At 47.8% G+C, this 18594-nt stretch overlaps 1 long non-coding RNA gene across 1 annotated transcript; it reads left to right on the plus strand.

The window, feature by feature from the left end:
* Positions 1-4452: 4452 nt before the first annotated feature.
* On the plus strand, positions 4453-10854 carry LOC108521704 (uncharacterized). The gene is made up of 2 exons (XR_001883249.1): positions 4453-4826; positions 9271-10854. It is a non-coding gene; the product is annotated as an uncharacterized LOC108521704 (long non-coding RNA).
* Positions 10855-18594: the final 7740 nt, after the last annotated feature.

Genomic DNA, 18594 nt, shown 5'->3' on the forward strand with positions numbered 1-18594 from the left:
AAAAAAAAAAAAAAAAAACGAAAGAAATTACATTCCCTCATTTGTTTTGCTGTTCCTGTATATTTTTTTTTTTTTGTAGAGACAGGGTCTTGCTATGTTGCCCAAGCTGGTCTAGATCTTCTGGCCTCAAGCAATCCTCTGGCCTCAGCCTCCCAAGGCACAGCCACCTTGTTCTCTTAGGAGCCTTGAAGGCCTGGGTCTTGACGCTGGCCCTCAGAGGTGGCTGTTACCTTCCCTGCTTTACAAAGAAGGGACACAGCTGATCAGCAGTCACAGAACTGAGCAAGGTCAGCCAGTGTGGCTCTTTCAAAAAGCCCAGCCTGCCTCTCTGATGTAAATAAGCACAAAAATGACGGTGCAATTTATGCAAATGCTGTTTGCAGAAGGGTTCCGTTCGAGTGCTGGGAGCACAGTGCTTTCTCCCAGGGCCACCCCGCGCCAGGGGCCCTGGGCGCGTCACCTCCCTGGGATGCTCCTTCAGCAGCAGGAGCACTGGCTGGGCCCCTCTGAATGCTCCTGTGAGGACGTTCCTTGGGGAATCACTTGGAAGTGCTTTCAGCTCAGCCTCCGTAGCCCTGCAGACCTCAGTGAAGTGCAGGCTTAAGTGGTGAGATTTAACCACACACCTGACCTTTGGGGGCAATTTACAAACACCTTGGGAAAACGCCCTAGGGGAAAAGTAAAACTCAGATAAAGGAGGAGGAAAATAAAAATAAAGGGCTGAAATCTGACAGGTAACTATTTTTAAAAACCTCATTCACCATCACAGCAGGCAGAGTCATTTGTATTTACTTTGCTTCCCATTTATAGGCCAAGTAGCTAGCGTTGAATTGATTGCGGTTTCATTTCAGTGAGTTCTCTATTAAGGCCTCTTGATGATGATGGTCCTTAAGGCTTAACACTACTGAAGTGTGGGAAGTAGGTAATGAGGACTGAAAGACGCGTCATTTTCCACCAGTTTTGTAGCCACAATAGAGTCAAATGGTTGGTTTCTCCATTTACTGCAAAACCTTTTCTAGTTAACCAACGCCCCGTTTCAACTGTTTTGCAATAAATTATCCACAAAATGAATTTTTCCCCTGCAGAATTCCAGAGCCCCTGGTCTATGATTTGTGGGCTCCCACAGGGCTGGAAGGGGAATTCCCAAAGCTCTGAGGAAAGATTCTTGCTCAAAAGGTGCTCAGGGAGAAGGAATCTCTAAGAGCACTTGGGTCTATTAATAATTATTTATAAAAACCGATTTTCCTTATTATCCTTCTCAGGATTTTGGATCTGTCTGTGTCAGTAACATGCTCACTCTCAACAAGAAGCTGGACTCATTTGTTTGTGTGGTGTCTTAAAAAGTTCTTTTATTTTGTCAGCCTAATGCCAAATAATTGGATGACTGAAGTTTTCACTTTTTAGATGTGTGGTTTTTTTTAATGTGTCATGTTTTCTTAACTTTTTTTTTTTTTTTTTGTAATCAGCTTTCTCAGGTTGAAATGTTTTTCTGTAAGTTCTAAGTCAAGATTTGGGTTCCAAACCATGTAGGCAAAGCCTAAATTATATCCTTAACAGCATCCAACTCAGATGCTCTCCCTAGTCAAGACCAATGATTGCATTTCATGACATGGTATGGGTGATTCTCATCAGTTCACATTTTCTTTTTTTTTTTTTAGTTTCAGTTAAAAAACAAAACCAAACAAATTGCTTACCCCCCACATAAGGTGCTTGCATAGTTGATGGCCCTTGAGATAATGGCCAGTCAGCGTTGTCATTGCAAACCAAGGAGCTCTTCCAGGAAAGGATCCCCTATGACAGGGAGATATGGGCTGGAGTTCATGCAGATGAGAATGAGGCCAAGACAGGCTGAGCACCGGCTTAAACCAGGCCCTGGCAGTGAGCCCAGCCAAACCAGGCCTTTCAGGTCCTTACATGGCAGAATGCGGTGATGGCTAATTTTGTGTCAGCTTGCCTGGGCTAAGAGGTGCCCAGATAGCTGGCAAACGTGACTCTAGGGTGTGTCTGAGGGCATACGGATGAGATGGACATCTGAATTGGACTGAGTAGCGTCTCACACTCCGGAACGGGAACGGGTACCATCCAACCCACTGAGGGCTGGAATAGGACATGGAGGTGGAGAAAAGGAGACTGCTCTCTCCTCTTGAGCTGGGACATCATTTTCTCTTGCCCTTGAACATCTGAGTTCCAGGTTCTTGGGCCTTTGGGTTTGGACTGGAACGACACCACTGGCTCTCCAGGGTCTCCAGCTTGCTGACGGCAGATCATGGACTTCTCCATCACTGTGTGAGCCAATATCCAGTAAAAATCTCCCTCTAAATCTCTATTTTCATCCCATCGGTTCAGTTTCTCTGAAGATCCCTGGCAAACACAATTGCTGTCATGTGTCATGAGCACTTTGGGTTCCAAAAAAGACCCAAGTAATGCCCAGAACAGCACCCTGTGAACTGACCAAGGGAAAAGCCGAGCAACTTGCTTTGCCATCACTAAATGCACAGAATGTCTGAAGAATTAGGCCCCCTCACAGCACCAGTCAGCGGTGTGTGGTGCTACCAGCTCACTCCTGGGGTCTCTGAGAAACTTTGCTGAGTCACACATTTGAAGGTGTCACAGTGACATGAGGGACCTGTGGCCTGTCTAGAGCCTCATTCCCAATGTTCTGCACAGAAGGTGCCAATAATTCTGTCCCCAGGTGCTAAGTGGCCAAGGTTATTTTGAGAAATGTCTTGTACATCAAGAGAGGTTGGTGTATGTGTGTATGTGTATGTGTGCATGTATGTGTATTGTGTACATTCATGTGTGCATGTGTATATGTGTACATGTGCATGCATGCGCATTATGTGTGTATATGTGCATGTGTGTGTCATGTGCCTGTGTTTATGCACATGTGTGCATTATGTGTATTATGTGCATGCATGTAGGCACATGTGTGCATGTGTACACGTGCATGTATGTGTAGTGTGTGTGCACAAGTGCACATGTATATGTGTGCATGTATGCGTATTATATACGTGCATGTGTGTATGTGTATGTGTGCATGTATATTATGTGCATGCATGTATGTGTGTTTGCATGTGTATTGTGTGTATGTGTATATGTGCACACATGCGTTATGTGTGTGCGTTTGTGCACATGTGGGTGCATGTATTATGTGCATGCATATATGCACGTGTATGTGTACATCTGCATGTATGTGTATTGTGTGTATGCATGTGTGTGCATGCATTTGTATTATACATGTGCATATATGCATGTGTGTATGTGTACGTGTGCATGTATATTATGTGCATGAGTGTATGCATGTTTGCATGTGTGTATTATGTGTGTGTATGCCCGTGTGTGTGTGTGCATACACATGTGACTCTTTCTGTTTTTTCTGAAGCCTGTTGTCCTCTTAGGAGCAGAGTTGGACTCTTAATGGGGTCAAACTTGCTGACCACTAAATTCCTGTTAGTTTTTATGAACAAGATACTGTCTTACATATTCTGGCCCTTTTAGCAGATTTTCCTGCCAGACGGTGTGGGTGGGAGGTGACCTCCTAGGACAGGACTCAACTACCTTTCTCATGTGTGAACTCTCACAGCGTTTCCTTTGTGTGGATTTGCACATGCAGACATTTATGTGTGTGTGTGCATATCTTACTCAAGACTGGCTGTTGGAAATATCCAGAGTTTTAAGTTCATTATGATGCATCTGACAAGTTTTCCTCCTTGCAGGGTGGAGGGGCATGTAATACACCCCAGGACTTTGACAAGCCACCCCAACCCCCACCATTTTTCTTTCTTTCTGATGTTTATGGACAGATAAGCTTCTCTTCTTGTTACCCTTCCTGCAAACATAACATCCATTCATTTCTGTTGGAATTCTACAGGGAAAGTGGCACTTGAGGAATTTGTGAATACCTGTCTTGCTCCAACTCTCCATTGCTCTAAAAATGCTGGCATTAAAGGGCATTTAGACAGAATGCTGGTTAAGAGCATAGGGTCTGGAGCTAGACAAGGGGGTTCAAGTCTCAGCTACCCTAGTCTGGCCGTGTAACCTGGGCGAGGTGTTAATGTCTCTGTGCCCCATGCCTGGGGCTCCTTCAGCAACTGGGACAACACGCCTCCCTCACAGAGTTGCTATGGAGGTAAATGAAATAATCCACACAAAATGCTTGGCACAATTCCTGGCTTGGGGTAGGAACGAAATAAACGCCTTCATCTGGGTCAGTTCTGAAGAACAGTTAAGTACATGGTTAAATTATGGATGAATATGGTGGTTTAACTTGAAAAAAATCAAAGACCAAATCCATTAGCATGTTTTGGCTGATGAAATCCATTTATCAGCAAGAAAGAATCCAGGGTTTTGGTGTTTCCATAGCAACAGAACAACAAACAGTGACCCAGAAATAGGATAAAAGTCTAAAATAAAATTGTCCTTTTAAGGCATCTTTGGTTATCTTCTCCAGGCATGGGCAGAGCCAACACCTCCTCCCAGCGGCCTGCCCCAGCCACCTGGCCTCTCTTCTGCCCACCCGGTACCTGCCCTCCATGGCACTGTCGCCTTCTGCATGCTGAAGACTCGCTTGCTGGTGGATTTTGGTTTGTTTATGGTTCACCTTCCGCTGCTTTTCCTGCTAGAACAGGGTCTGGCCCATGGGGGATGCTTGGTAAATAAACCAATGAACAGAGGTCAGTGGCCTTGGCCATGGCATTGACAGGCGCCAGCTGGTGTGCACAGACCTCGTAGACACAGCATCATCAGATGTCAGAACAAGGAGCTATTTGAGAAAAATCAGAAATGAAGGAAAGTTCTGTGTTTCCAGGGTGACCCCAGAGGGAAAGGTTTGTAATTTATCACCTCTTGGCCTTGTGGAAACGTCTTAGTTATTTAGTGTAAGAATTAATAGTTTGTAAGGAATCCAGATGTTCTCCTAAATTAAAATAACATACCCTACTTTTGGGTTTAAAAGTAACTATTTTTCCTCAGAGGAAAAGTTGAATTTTAGATAGTTTCTGTGTAGGATTTCTAAAGGAACTACTTTGTAAAAATTGAGATTTACCACTTTTTGGTACGTTTGTGTAGTCTCTGGAATGTAGTACAAGGGCTCAAGAGAAGCCTGCATCTCACACTGGTGGCTGTCAATACAACTAAAAATGACTGTGTGCTTGGCATGTACACAGGCTGACGGCTTCAGCTGAGGAAGTGAGTGAGGGCAACAGTGTGATATCAGTGCCTCCAATCGTGGCTCATCTTACTTGAGAGCAGCAGCTGTGCCTGAGGGGACTGGTGTGGATAACCGGTCTTGGGGCTTGTGAACATATACACGTCCTAAGTTGTGAATAAAAATGGTCACAGCACCTGAGTTGTGGTGCTCTTCATTCCTCTGGGATCTTTCATACGGGACTCACAAGAGTGCTAGGTGAGAACAACCAGGAATGCTGCAAAAACACTCATGGGATTTCTTTCTTCCCTCCCCCCATCTTATTTTCTGCTTTTATTTCCTCAAGACACTTTGTGAGCATTTGTTATTGAAAACAGAGTGTTCTCCAAGATGGAGATGGTCAGCTGTGGACACTGGCGGGGGTGACGAAAAAAATATTGTATTTTCGATATAATGTAAGAGTCTGAGATTCAGACAGTCTCGTAAGATCTCCTGTGGACTGATGATTTTTTTTTTCAAAACTGAAGTATCAATACATTTGTTTGCAGTTTTAAGATAAAAAGGTCATTGCCAAAAGGTGTTTCTCACTAATATTATCTGGAGTGAACATTGTGACCTGGCAGGGTAGGACAGCCATGTTGCATCCCTGGCTGCCTTGGGCTCACCTGTGCTGTAGGGTTGTGAAGGAAGTGGAGCTCCCATGAGCACCAGGGCTCACTCCGCACCTTTCCTTCCTGTGGATGTCTTTCCCTTCTTCTGGGGATGTACTCTACTGGTTTGTACAATGGTTTGCATGTGTAAGTGACCTTACTATATTTAATATGGGGACAAGGTAGGGTGGAAACTATATACCTACAATTATCTTTATGTTGCCTTCATTTTTGGGAGATATGTTCTTTAGACGTTGAATTCTAGATTGGCATTTTTCCTTTCAACTCTGTAGAGGCACCTTCTGTGGTCTTCAGTGTCCATAGTTTCTGATAAGAGGTTTTGTAGAAAGTAAAATGTTTGCTCTTCAAAGTTTCTCTTGTTGTTAAATAATAAATCATAAGTGTTAGAAGTAATAGTTTCTTTTAAAGACTAACTTCCTTCAAGCCTCCTTGCTTTGTGCTGATAACTCTGTTAAGCCCTATCCTATGTAGCTGTTGGACCTGCTCACAGGCATGTTCCAGCTGACAGCCTATGCCCTTTCCTTATTTGGAAATTTAATTGCTTCTTTAAATCTTTCGTAAGCAACTTCCTCTTTTCTTTGTGCTTCCTTGTGTTTACCTATTTAAGAAAGTTTTAGGTTGTTAGCAAATCAGGTATCAGTTTAGACTGTGTGGTCCGGCTCCAGCCAATGGATGCAGGACACAGCAGTAAGGACGACCCAAATGCGTAAGGGGTACATATGTCTGCCTTTCTTTTGTTCGGTGTACTCTCGTGGCAAAACTGCTGGTGAGAGTACCCTTTCTGCAGAAAGTAAAAATTGCCTTGCTCAGAGAATTAAACTTATGTTCAAGTGCTATTTCTTTGTGGCACTGGGGAGCAAGCATTTCTAACAGGTTTCCTGTTTGTCGTTATTATTGTTTCCCTCCACGAAATGCATCTTTTTTTCTGGTTAATTGTAAGCTTTTGCTTTTTTTAAAAATTTTTATTTTCAGTGGTTTGACCGTGATGAAGATGTTTTATTTTTTGTTGATTTGTCCTTGCTTGGGATTTTCTGAGCTTCTTAAATATGCTGTAAACCAAAGAGCATCTGAGACAGGTCTCAATCCAATTAGAAGCTTATTTTGCCAAGGTTATAGGTCATGACCCATCACACAGCCTCAGGAGGTCCTGAGAACATGTGCCCAAGCTGTTCAGGGTATAGCTCAGTTTTATACATTTTAGGGAGACATGAAACATCAATCAATACATGTGAGGCATATGTTGGTTTGGACTGGAAAGGCAGGACAACTCCAAGGGAAGGGACTTCCAGATCACAGATGGATTCAAAGGTTTTCTGATTGATAGTCAAAAGAATTATTATCTAAGGACCTGGATTCAATAGAAAGGAGTGTCTGGGTCAAGATAAAGGGTTGTGAGGACTCAGGTTCTTATTATGTAGATGTAGTCTTATAGGTGGCCACCCAAGAGACAATAGATGGCAAATGGCTCCTATTCAGACCTTAAAAGGTGCTAGATTCGCAGTCATTCATTTCAGGATTGGAAAAAGATCTTGAAAAGGAAAGGGATTCTGTACAGAATGTAAAATTTCCCCACCAGAGACAGCTTTGCAGGGCCATTTCAAAATATGTCAAAGGGGTTAAGCATGGTGGCTCATGCCTGTAATCCCAGCACTTTGGGAGGCAGAGGCCGGTGGATCACCTCAGGTCAGGAGTTGGAGACCAGTCTGACCAACATGGTGAAACCCCGTCTCTCCAAAAATACAAAAATTAACTGGATGTGGTGGCATGCTACTTGGGAAGTTGAGGCTTCCCAGGTAGAGGATGCAGTGAGCTGAGATTATGCCAGTGCACTCCAGCCTGGGAGACAGAGCGAGACTCTGTCTCAAAAACAAACAAAAACAAAAACAACACAACAAAAGCAAAATATGTCAAAGAAATATATTTTGAGGGTAAAATACTTTGATTTCCTTCAGGACCTGCCATCTGTCATGTGATGCTATACTTGAGTTGGTTGGGAATTTGGTATCTAATTGCTACAAAGCATCTGTTCTGTCAGTCTTAGGATCTCTTTTAATATGAATGCTGGTCAGTTGTGCCTGAACTTCAAAGGTTCAGAAAGTGCGTAAGAAGAGGGGGTGCCAGCTGAGAACACTGTTCTGGCTGCAGTACCGGCTACTGCTGAGGTTATACTTGGATGACTGAGGGATAAAGGCAGATGAAAATTAGCCACACTGACAGAGGAGAAACAAACCCACTGGGGCCAGGCAAACTGTCCAAGGTAAACTGTCCAGAAGTAACAGCTCCTTGCTTGAGCCCAGGAGTTCAGGACCAGCCTGGGCAACATTGTGAGACCTCCCTCTACAAAAAAATCTAAAATGAGCCAGGTGTGGTGGTGCATGTCTGTGGGCCCAGCTACTCCGGGCTGAGGTGGGAGGATTGCCTGAGCCCAGGAGGTTGAGGCTGCAGTGAGCTGTAATTGCACCACTGCACTCCAGCCAGGGTGCAGTGCTCCAGACAGAGCAAAACCCTGTCTCAAAAAAATAAATACATAAAGAGGTAACAGCACCCCCTGGACTTTAAGGATGTGACTTCTTTCCCATTCATCCCCTCTGACTGACTTGGTAACTGGATCTAAGAAGGAAGTGATATATATATTTTTTTCAGACCCTCTTGCTCTATCACCCAGACTGGTGTACAGCGGTGTGATCTCAGCTCACTGCTACCTCTGCCTCCCAGGTTCAAGCAATTCTTGTGCCTCAGCCTCCCAAGTAGCTGGGGTTACAGGTGTGCACCACCACTCCAGGCCAATTTTTGTATTTGTAGTGGAGACAGAGTTTTGCTATGTTGGCCAGGTAGGTCTCAAACTCCTGGCTTCAAGTGATCTGCCCGCCTTGGCCTCCCAAAGTGTTGGGATTACAAGGATGAGCCACTGCGCCCAGCTGATATTGCTGTTTTCAAGTTTGGCAGGCCAGAGGCCTGGGCTAAGGCACTCAGACAAGCCCCTTCCTTGCCCACCTGGTCACCACCAGTCATAGTGATCACTCATCTGCGGTGAGAGGTAGGCAGCAGAAGAATCTGTCATGGAAATACTCAATGCATAACTTTTTGGAGGTTTTTACAAAAGGAGACACTGTGGCCAGTTCATTCAACAAATGTTTTATTTCAGATACTGTATTTTCATTTCTAGAATATCCTTTTAAAGAAACATTTCTAAATATCTTCTAAAATTTCTTAGCATTATATCTATCTTTTCCTGTAGAATCTTCAACATATTTTCATTGTTATTTCAAAGCTCTTTTCTACTAATTAGAACATCTTGGTCATTGGTGAGTCTCCTTCTATTGACTGATTTTCTCTTATGTATAAGTCACATTTTTCTGTTTGTTCAGGAATTTACAAATTATATACTGTATATAGTGCTTGGGACATAGAGACTAGATTTAACTTCTTTTAACTTCATGTCTTGTTTTTTAGGTTTTAATGTTTCTGGCATCAAAAATATTGTATCAGAATGTCAAGTTCCTACTAAAGACAGGTTTTTCTTGATTTTAAGCATCACCAACCTAACTTAAACAGAAATGAATTTAAACTGAGGACCTGGGCAGCCTGCAACATCCATGGGAGAGCTGCAGAGCAAGAGTGGTGTGAACAGGCGGGAGCCAAGGGGGCTAGGAGGCAGGAAAACTTGACCAGTGCATTGCAACTCACTTCACATTTATAGACGTCTCCTACTACCTCTGGACACTGACCACTACCAATGCCCCTGGATTCTGGACACCAGTGGTATAAGTGGAAACTTGCCACCCCTCTTCCACCTTTGAGCAATTTCCTAACTGTCACCACAGAAGCATTCAATTGACAGCCCAAGTCACATGACAACCCCGAGTGCCAGAAGACAGGGAGCTGGATGGCCTGGTTTCCACCTAACTAGCCCTGCAACATGGGGAGGGCTTTCATGCACAATCCCCTTGCCTGGGGAGGAGATCTGCCATATCCCGAGTCTGCATGTTTTTGGTGGGTGTGTCAAGGATTCAAGGCTCTGATGATCTTTACTTGGGCCATTTCTTGGGGGGCAGCATTTGTAGGGAACAACCCTGATGAAAGGGATATCTCCCTCTGGACAAAGAACAGGCCCACTTACTGCTCCCTGTAAGGGCAGCAGATTCCCCAAGCCCACTGCCCCTCAGCTGCAATGCTGACCTGTTTGTGTACAGCATCCCTGGGGGCCCTCCATGCCATGCCTTTGGGCTGGGGCCTAGGGAGCTGGTCAACACAGTGCTAATGCTGCCCGTTGCGCTGTGGGTCATAATGAAGTCCTTTGTCTCTGATCGAGGAGTCTTGTGTCTTCTGCCAGTCTCTGTGGAACAGTGACAAGTGGACTGTGAGCTTGTGAGCAGGCAAAACGGAAGGCCCTGACATCTCTTTTTCCAATTGTCTCAGGTGTCAACAGTATCGCTAAATACATATCTGTTTCATCTATTTCTCAGTACTGAAGATTCAGTTGTTCTCCAGGAGATTTTTCTAAACTATAATGCATGAAATGTTAAGAGATGTCTTAGGAAATTTTTTTAAAAAAGTTTGTGTGTGGAAAGATGACAGCGACAATCTCCCATCTGTCAGCTTGCCCCTTTGCAGTGCAACTTTGCCACTCTTCCCATCGAGTTTATTTCTTCACCCCTTGAGTCTGATGTGTCCCTGCAGTTTGCTCTTAGCTAATGTGATGTTAGCAAATTTAACCCAAGCAAAGGAGAGGCTGGAAAAATGCCAGCACATTGAGGCTGTCTTCCTTTTGTTGTGTGTGGGGCCCTGAGACCATGATGTGAGCAGATGTGATCTCCTCTGCTGCAGAGGCCTAGAGAGCTGTGGCTCCCCTGCCAGCATCTGCAAGTCTCACTCACCAGACCATCCCTGACCAGCCATCCCCAGCTGGGTACATCTGCAGCTGTGAGATTGTCCCAGCTAGAAAGCATATGAACCACGTGGCTGAGCCCAACCCAAATTGCTGACCCACAGACTTATGAGCAAATAAAGTGGCTGTTTTATGCCCCTTCCTCTTGGTATCATGTGTTTTGCAGCAATGGATAACACACGCAAGGTAAATTAACAAATTTCAATGGATTCTAAGATGCTCATTTGAACATCTTAATGCTTTTAAAGTCATGATGTGTTTTATAATTCCATGGCATGCCATAGTTTTATTAGCAGTGATTATTGTTCTTTCTTAGTACACGTCTTTCAATCAATGGCTTCTTAAACTCAATAAAATACAGTTTTGGAAATACTGTGCTAAAAATAAAGAACTTCATATATTGCAGAACTCTTCAGAGACTTTAGTAGGTTAACGTGGAGTGTGATTCTCCAAAAGAAAAGTACAGTAATATAGTAATAAGTAAATAATATATAACTTATATGAACATATGACATGTATACTAAAGCAAATAAAAATTCCTCGAATCACAGGACCATGCCCCATCAATTTTTTGCTTGTAGTTCCTCCTATTTCAGAGGAGCCCAATTCAGGAATTTGGGATCAAACATACCTTCTCTCCAGTCAAAGTAATTCATTATACTGGTTTCTTGCCTTAGATGGCCTAAAATGGCAGAGAATATATTCTGAAAACATAGTGCAGGAAAACAGAAAAGGAATAAAAAAGGAAAACTTGAAACAGGAATGCCTTGCGTAGAACAAAGACAACAATGTGCAAATCTAAAAGAGAAAATCAAAGGTTAGTGATTTTGTTGTTAATGTTTTAATATATGTTCCCTTTGACTAACAATAATTGAAGCCTCTACATTAAAAATGACACCAAAACTCTTACATTAGCTCTACTTTGTCAGAATTGTGAGATGAAGCTTTTCCTGTTAGTTGGTAATAAATGAAAACTCTCTTTATAAGACAAATACACATTTTCACAGTGGGAGAAAATTAAAACTCACTCCTGGAAGAGCAATTCCAAATTGGAGGCATTTATATCCCATTAGCAAAAAGTTAACATATCTGGAAAAATGATGTCTGAAATAAATTTTTTATGACCCAGATATGGTATTTCTACTTTACGCAGTAGTTTTTTTGTTGTTGTTGTTTTTTTGTTTTTTCTTTTTTAAAGAGTCTTGCTCTGTTGCCCAGGCTGGAGTGCAGTGGTGAGACCATGGCTCACTGCAGCCTCGAACTCCTGGGCTCAAGTGATCCTCCCAACTCAGCCTCCCAGACCACAAGCACTGCCACCATGCCTGGCTAATGTTTTAATGAAAAGGTGGGTTTTTGTAGAGATGGGATCTGTTACGTTGTTCAGGCTGGTCTCAAACTCTTGGCCTTGGGCCTCCCACCTCGGCCTCCCAAAGCCCTGGGATGACAGGGGTGAGCCACTGTGCCCAGCTACCTAGTATTCTTTCTAAAGCACTCAAGATCTTTATGGTAATATAAAATATATTAAAATCTCAGAATATTAGTATTGGAAGGCGCCTGGTAGTCAGCTGGTTAATCTCTGCCGGTGAAGCCCTGGTGGGCCTTCCCTGGCCCCCGCCATGATGAGCGCCCCCCATTTCATGACATAACACGCCCTCTTTAGCGGATGTTTTCTTCCTAAGTGCAACTTACATTAAAAAAAGTTTACCGTTTTTCCATTTCAAAAGTAATCCATGGTCATTAGGGATAGAAGCAGGAGGAAGAGACCTCCGGGGCCGACTCCCTGAGGGCGCGGCGCGTCCCTGGCTCAGGTGTCCCCGCGGGGCTGCACGCGGGGTAACCGCGCACCCATTGCCTTCTCCAAGGACGTCTGACGGGCCTTCCTGGTTAAGCCAGCTCGCGCCTCCCCTGCTCCTGCCCTGCTCCTCCCCCGCTCCTCAGCGGCCTCCGAAGCAGCCTAGAAGCCGTGAGCTCAGCGCCCGGGCAGGGCTCCCTTCCTCAGGCCGCGGCCCTCGCTCTGCACAGCAGGGGGCGGGCTGTTCCCTTCCTCAGGCCGCGGCCCTGGCTCTGCACGGCAGGGGGCGGGCTGTTCCTTTCAGGCTGGAGGAGGCTGCTGGCTTCCCGCGCCGATGTCTGACGTCTGGGAGGGACCCGGTTAACGTTTCTCCATCTCAGGCCTCGCTCCCCTCCCTGTTTGCTGTGCAGAGATAGTGGCTGGGGAACCACGAGGTTGCCCGAGAGCAGGCGCCGGGGGGGACCCTCGCTCAGGTCCGGCTCAGTCTCGGGCAGGCCAATGTCTACTGAGAGAGTCTTACGGGACCGCACCGGTTCGTCACTCTCTCTGTCCCGCCCCCCGACCCCGCCCAGGGCCAGGACGCACCCTCTCCGCCCCGTCTCATCTCCGCGCCCCATGACCGACCCCGCCCATCCTCCACGCCACGCCCCTCTCGTTCCCCCACCCGCCTCTCCGCGCCCCACCTCTCACCCAGTTCACCACATGCCACTCCCGCGTCTACTGTACTGACTCTTCCACTACAGCATTTCTCCTACGCTATCCACACCCCTCTCCGCGCTCTCGCCTATCTCTAAGGACCCCGTCTGCCTCTCCCTGCCCTCCACCCGCCTCTCCGCACCCTCCAACCTCACCCAGGCCCCCCACTCCCCTCTCCACGCCCCCCACTCGCGTCTCTGCGTCCCCCATCCGCGCTCCCGGCACTGCCCGCGGCGGCCTGACAGGAGCTCCGGGAGCGCCTGTCCTCCCAGGGCCGATGCTGGCGCCTGCCGTCCAGGTTCCCGGCGTTGAGGGCATGTCCAGGCACGCAGGGTCCGTGGGTGCGGCCTGGAGACCCGGCCCTGCCCTTGCACACCCTCCAGACCCGCTACTTCTTGGATAGAGAGCCGCCGCCTCCCCGCCCTCCTTCCAGCCACGGGCTAGGTGCAGCCATAGGCTCTGCTGACTCTTCCGGAGGATTCTGGAAGGTTCCAGAGGGCGTGCGACCGAGGCTTTGCGAGGGGACGTTCCCTGGGGAGAACATTCCAGAGCGAGGTAATATCCATAAATGGAGGCTGAAACAGCCTGAGGCGTCCGGGGAGTAACGAAGACTGCAAGGTGGCCCCAACTGGAGGGGGGCGAGGTAGGAGAAATGGGAGGTGGTGGAGAGGGGGTAGACAAACGCGCTGCTCTTTGGGGACGGAGGCGCCTTGGGGCCGCCATGGAGGTCGCGAACGCAGAAATGGGGGAGGCCAAGTGGGTGGGGAGGAGCCCGCGGGACAGTCAAGAGGGTCCAGGCAGGGAAGATGGCGCTGGCCTCCCGGCTCTGCAGCACCCAGGTTTCTTTTTTTCTTTTCTTTTTTCTTTTTTTTTTTTGATGTAATCTTGCTCTGTCACCCAGGCTGGAGTGCAATGGCACAATCTTGGCTCACTGCAACCTCCACCTCCCAGGTTCAAGTGACTCTCCTGCCTCAGCCTCCCGAGTAGCTGGGATTACAGGCCCCGCCACCATGCCTGGCTAATTTTTGTATTTTTGGTAGAGACAGGGTTTCACCATGTTGGCCAGGCTGGTCTCAAGTTCCTGACCTGAGCGGATCCACCCCCAATCAGCCTCCCAAAGTGCTGGGATTCCAGGCGTGAGCCCCCGTGCCTGGCTGGCATCCCCGTTCTGACGTTGCCTGGCCCCAGACCCTGTAGGTGGCCCCTTTGGAGACTGGACTCCACAGGTCGTGGGGGTGGAGGAGGCGACTCCAGATGCTCCACTTGGCTGTGGGCACACGTGGTGGGGGCCTCCCGTCCTCCTGGCCGCGTTCAGCTTCTCTGGCATTTCCTGCGCCTGCACTGCGTCCCTCCTAGCTGGGCGACTCCCAGTAGCACAAGGCACGGCCCACGCGCCAGCAGCTGCGGGGAACAGTGGGGAAGAGCGGGGACACGGTGGAGGCACCATGGGTCCTGTCTCCCAGACAACTCAGGGTGCAAGGAAGCAGAACTCACTCTCCGCGCTGTGGGAGGGGGCCGGGGCAGGGGCGACCCCTGGGCCACGAACCTGCGGCCGCTGCTGTTCCCCAAGGCTTCGATTTGGGGCCTCAGCTGTAGACGAGCCGGGACCTCGTCTGTGGCCGTGCCGCCACCTGGGAGCTCAGACAGAGCCCGGTGGCCACTGGACATTTCCCATCGCAGCCTCCGGCTTCCTTATCAGTCGCCTCCATCCACGTTGACCTCAGGGTCAGGGCTGCAGGCAGAGGGGCGGCCCCTGCGACCCTGTCTCCAGCCCCTGCGTGTCCTTCCAGGGCAAGCGTTTAACGTCTCCATGCTTCGTCTCAGAAACTAAGGGTGAGAGGATCCCTGATTCATCGGATAGTGGTGAGGATGAAAGGAGTTAAGGTAGAAGGATTCCTGGCCCTTCCTGGCAAGTACCGAGGAAGGGGGCTCCAGGCAGCTCTTCACCGGGCTCCAGGCTCAGTAGGGGCCACTTACAAACGTTTACCTTACTTCTCGTAACTGTGCTGCACAGAAACCTGTCATCCCCCAAGTCACCATAGGCTGGGTAGGTGCAGTTGCCAGTCCATTCACCAGTGAGGAAACTGAGTCTAGGATCTCCCGCTTAGCTCTGCCCGGCAGCCTGGTCCTCACACAGCCGCCTCACAACCTGGGCCCCAGTGCCCAGCCACACACATGGTGAAAGTAGTCCACTGAGAAGCGGGCTGTGTTGCTTTGATCAGGCAGTGAGCCAGCGTCAGCAAAGCGAAGGCAGGGGCGGGGCTGCACTTATGGAGACAGGGGACACCTTTTCTCCAGTGCGGGCTCCCTCCCTGCTCTGGGCTTTTCCAGCCCCTCCCAACCTCTGGGCCACCTGGGCTCTTTCTCCTGCATGGCAGCCAGGCTCTCCCAGAGCTCACGGGGTCACCTGCCCAGGGAGCATCCCGGTTCCCAACGCTTCCCTCTCTATGTGAACCCACTTACTTTGGGCCATCTCTGACCACGCTGATCTGAGAACTTGAATCATCACAAAGGGACAAGTAACTTAATGAACTGATGTTTTAAACTTCAGATTTGATTTTGTTCCTCCCTTGCCCAGGCTAGCTTCCTGCTGTCTTTGGAAAAAACCCATTCCTTACTCACACAGAGCCTTTTCCCACTCCTTGGGCATCCATACAGGGCCTTCCCGCATGTTCTGTTCCCTCAGTCTCAGAGCTGGGATTGGTGCCAAGCCCAGGGGCCATGAATGGCAGCAGGGGGCAGATTGATTCCTGGGTGGAAGGGGGCAGGTCCCTAGGAAGGCCCCACCTTCGGGCCAGGGAGGGACTGAAGGCTGGGGGCTGGGCTGCCAGTCCTGCAGACAGGAGTGGGGACTCCTGGTGCCTCTTCCGGTCCCACCCATGACCACTTATGGACCAATTGGCATGCTCTTCCTCCCCTCAGAGGTCCATAAAAGCCCTGGGCTCAGCCAGAGCAGGGCAGAGAAGGGTGAGAGGATGAAGGGAGCACAGAGCAGAGAGATGACTGGATGGAATGACCAGCTGCAGAGAGGATATCCTCTCCACTGACAGCAGCAGAAGGCAAGACAACTTGCCTACAGAGAGGAGCTACCCTCTCTGCTGAGAGCAGCAGAAACCTGCAGAGATATCTGAATGACCTGCCTGCAGAAAGCAGCCACCCTCTCCAGGGCCTCCTCTCTGCTGAGAGCTGAACACTCAAAGGACTAACCTGCCTACAGAGAGGAGCCACCCACTCCTCTGAGCTGTTCTGACACTAAATACAACTTTTCTTCTTCATCCTTCACTTGACTGCATACCTCATTCTTCCTGGATGCGGGACAAGAACTCTGGCAAAGGCGCTACGGCCACAGAGATTTCCAGCCAGAAAAATCAGCATTCCAGAGATCCCATGAGACCGTCACCTACAATACTGAGACGGAGGCCTGATGGAAACCGTAGCTCTGGGTTTCCATCCCAGTAACAATGACATGTTACTTCCCATGAGAACGTCACATACAGCACTGAGACGGAGCCCTAATGAAAACTGTGGCTCTGGGTGACAATGATGTGTGACTGTGGGTTCATCAACTGTAGCAAATTCACCCTCTGCTGGGGGTTGTTGGAAATGCAGAGGCTCTGAGGGGTCATGTATGTGGGAGCTCTCTGTGTACCTTTCTTATAATTTGATGAGAACTTAGAGCTGTTCTGTAAAGATAAAATCTTTAAGAAAAGCAAAGAAAAAAAAAGAGAAGAAAAAATGACAGGCAAAGGTCATGCCTAGCCCCTCGGGGGACGTCCTCAGGCCTCTGCTCCCAGCTGAGGCTAGCAGGTGGTAGGCGGTGGTCACCCAGCTCCTCTACTCCCCACACCCACCACAGCTTTCAAAGTTAGGAAGGCAGGCAGGAGGGAGGTGAAGTCCGGACAGAAAGGGGAGAATTAAGGGAGGGCTAGCCCTGACTTTGTTTCATTTGTCCGAGATGACATTCAGTGCTGCTTCCTGGGTCCCCAAGGCTGACTCTGCTGCACCATGAACCACACATCCACACCCTCACTGTCTCCCACTCATGACACCATCTCACCCAAGACTGTCACCGAAGGCTCTTTAACATAAAATGAGTAATTTTAACTATTTTTTAAGTATACAGGTCTGTGGCATTAAGTGCATTCACTATGATGTGTGGCCATCACCATCGTCCACCCTAGAACTCCTTCATTTTCCCAAACTGAAATTCTGTCCCCTTAAGTGAGTGCTCCCCAACCCCGACCCCCTTCTACCTTCTGTCTCTGTGAATCTGACGACTGTCAGTCCCTGAGCACAATCATACCTTCGTAGGCCTTTTGTGTCTGGCTTGTTTCACCTAGCATAATGTCCTCAGGGTTCATCTGCATTGTGGCATGTGTCAGAATTCCCTTCCTTTTTAAAAAGCTGAATAATGCTTTACTGTATGGATAGACCACAGTTTGTTTATGCATTCATCCGTAACGGACACCTGGGTTGTGACCATGTTTAGTGGGTGTGAATAAGGCTGCCCTAAACACGGATGCACAGGCACTTGCCCAAGCCCCCGCTCTCAGTTCTTTTTGAGAAATACTCAGAAGTGAAATTGCTGGGTCATATGGCAGTTCTATTTTTAAGGTCTGAGGAGCCGCCAAACTGTCTTCCCCAGTGGCTGCACTGTTTTACAACCCCTCCAGCAATGTAAAGGCTCCTGGTGTCCCCACATCCTCCAGTTTCTCCACATCCATAGCACTTGCTGTCTTCTATTTTTGATACTTGTTACTCTGATGGCTGGGAGGTGGCACCTCATTGTGGTTTTGATTTGAATTTCCCTAATGACTTGTGATGTTGAGCATCTTTTCATGGGTTTTATGGCCATTTGTATGTCATCTTTGAAGAAATTGTCTATTCAAGTCCTTTGACCATTTTTGAATCGAGCTGTTTGTTTTTTTGTTGTTGAGTTGTGGGGGTTCTTTATACATTACTGAAGGTTTATTTTTATGGTCCAATAATTCTTTACAGCACTGGGTGCACGCTAGCCAGATGCTGTGATTATTTGTGGCCTGGGGCTGCGGGTACACATGTCTCCATTTGGCGGCTCAGCCAACGTTTCTAGGTCCATTAACTTGAATTCATCTTTTAAAGTGACAAAAGATTTATTTTCCTCCTTATGGCAGTCAAATCTCTGCCTTTCATGTTTCCAGGGCCAAGTACTATCAGGGGGTAAAATGCTAAAGCTCAGTGAGAAATCTCTGGATACACGGAGGTTACATTTCAAAGGCCAGACCCCTGGTGAGGGCAGAATAATCGTGTCATAAATGGCGATGTTGTATTGTGCAGTTGATAAATTGAGTAAATATTTGCTAAAAGCCAGGAAACCCCCACAGCAATAAGGACAAATGATGTTCATCAAAATGGCAGCTGT

The sequence above is a fragment of the Rhinopithecus bieti genome, unplaced genomic scaffold, assembly GCF_001698545.2.
Source record: "Rhinopithecus bieti isolate Rb0 unplaced genomic scaffold, ASM169854v2 scaffold_60909, whole genome shotgun sequence".
NCBI lineage: Eukaryota > Metazoa > Chordata > Mammalia > Primates > Cercopithecidae > Rhinopithecus > Rhinopithecus bieti.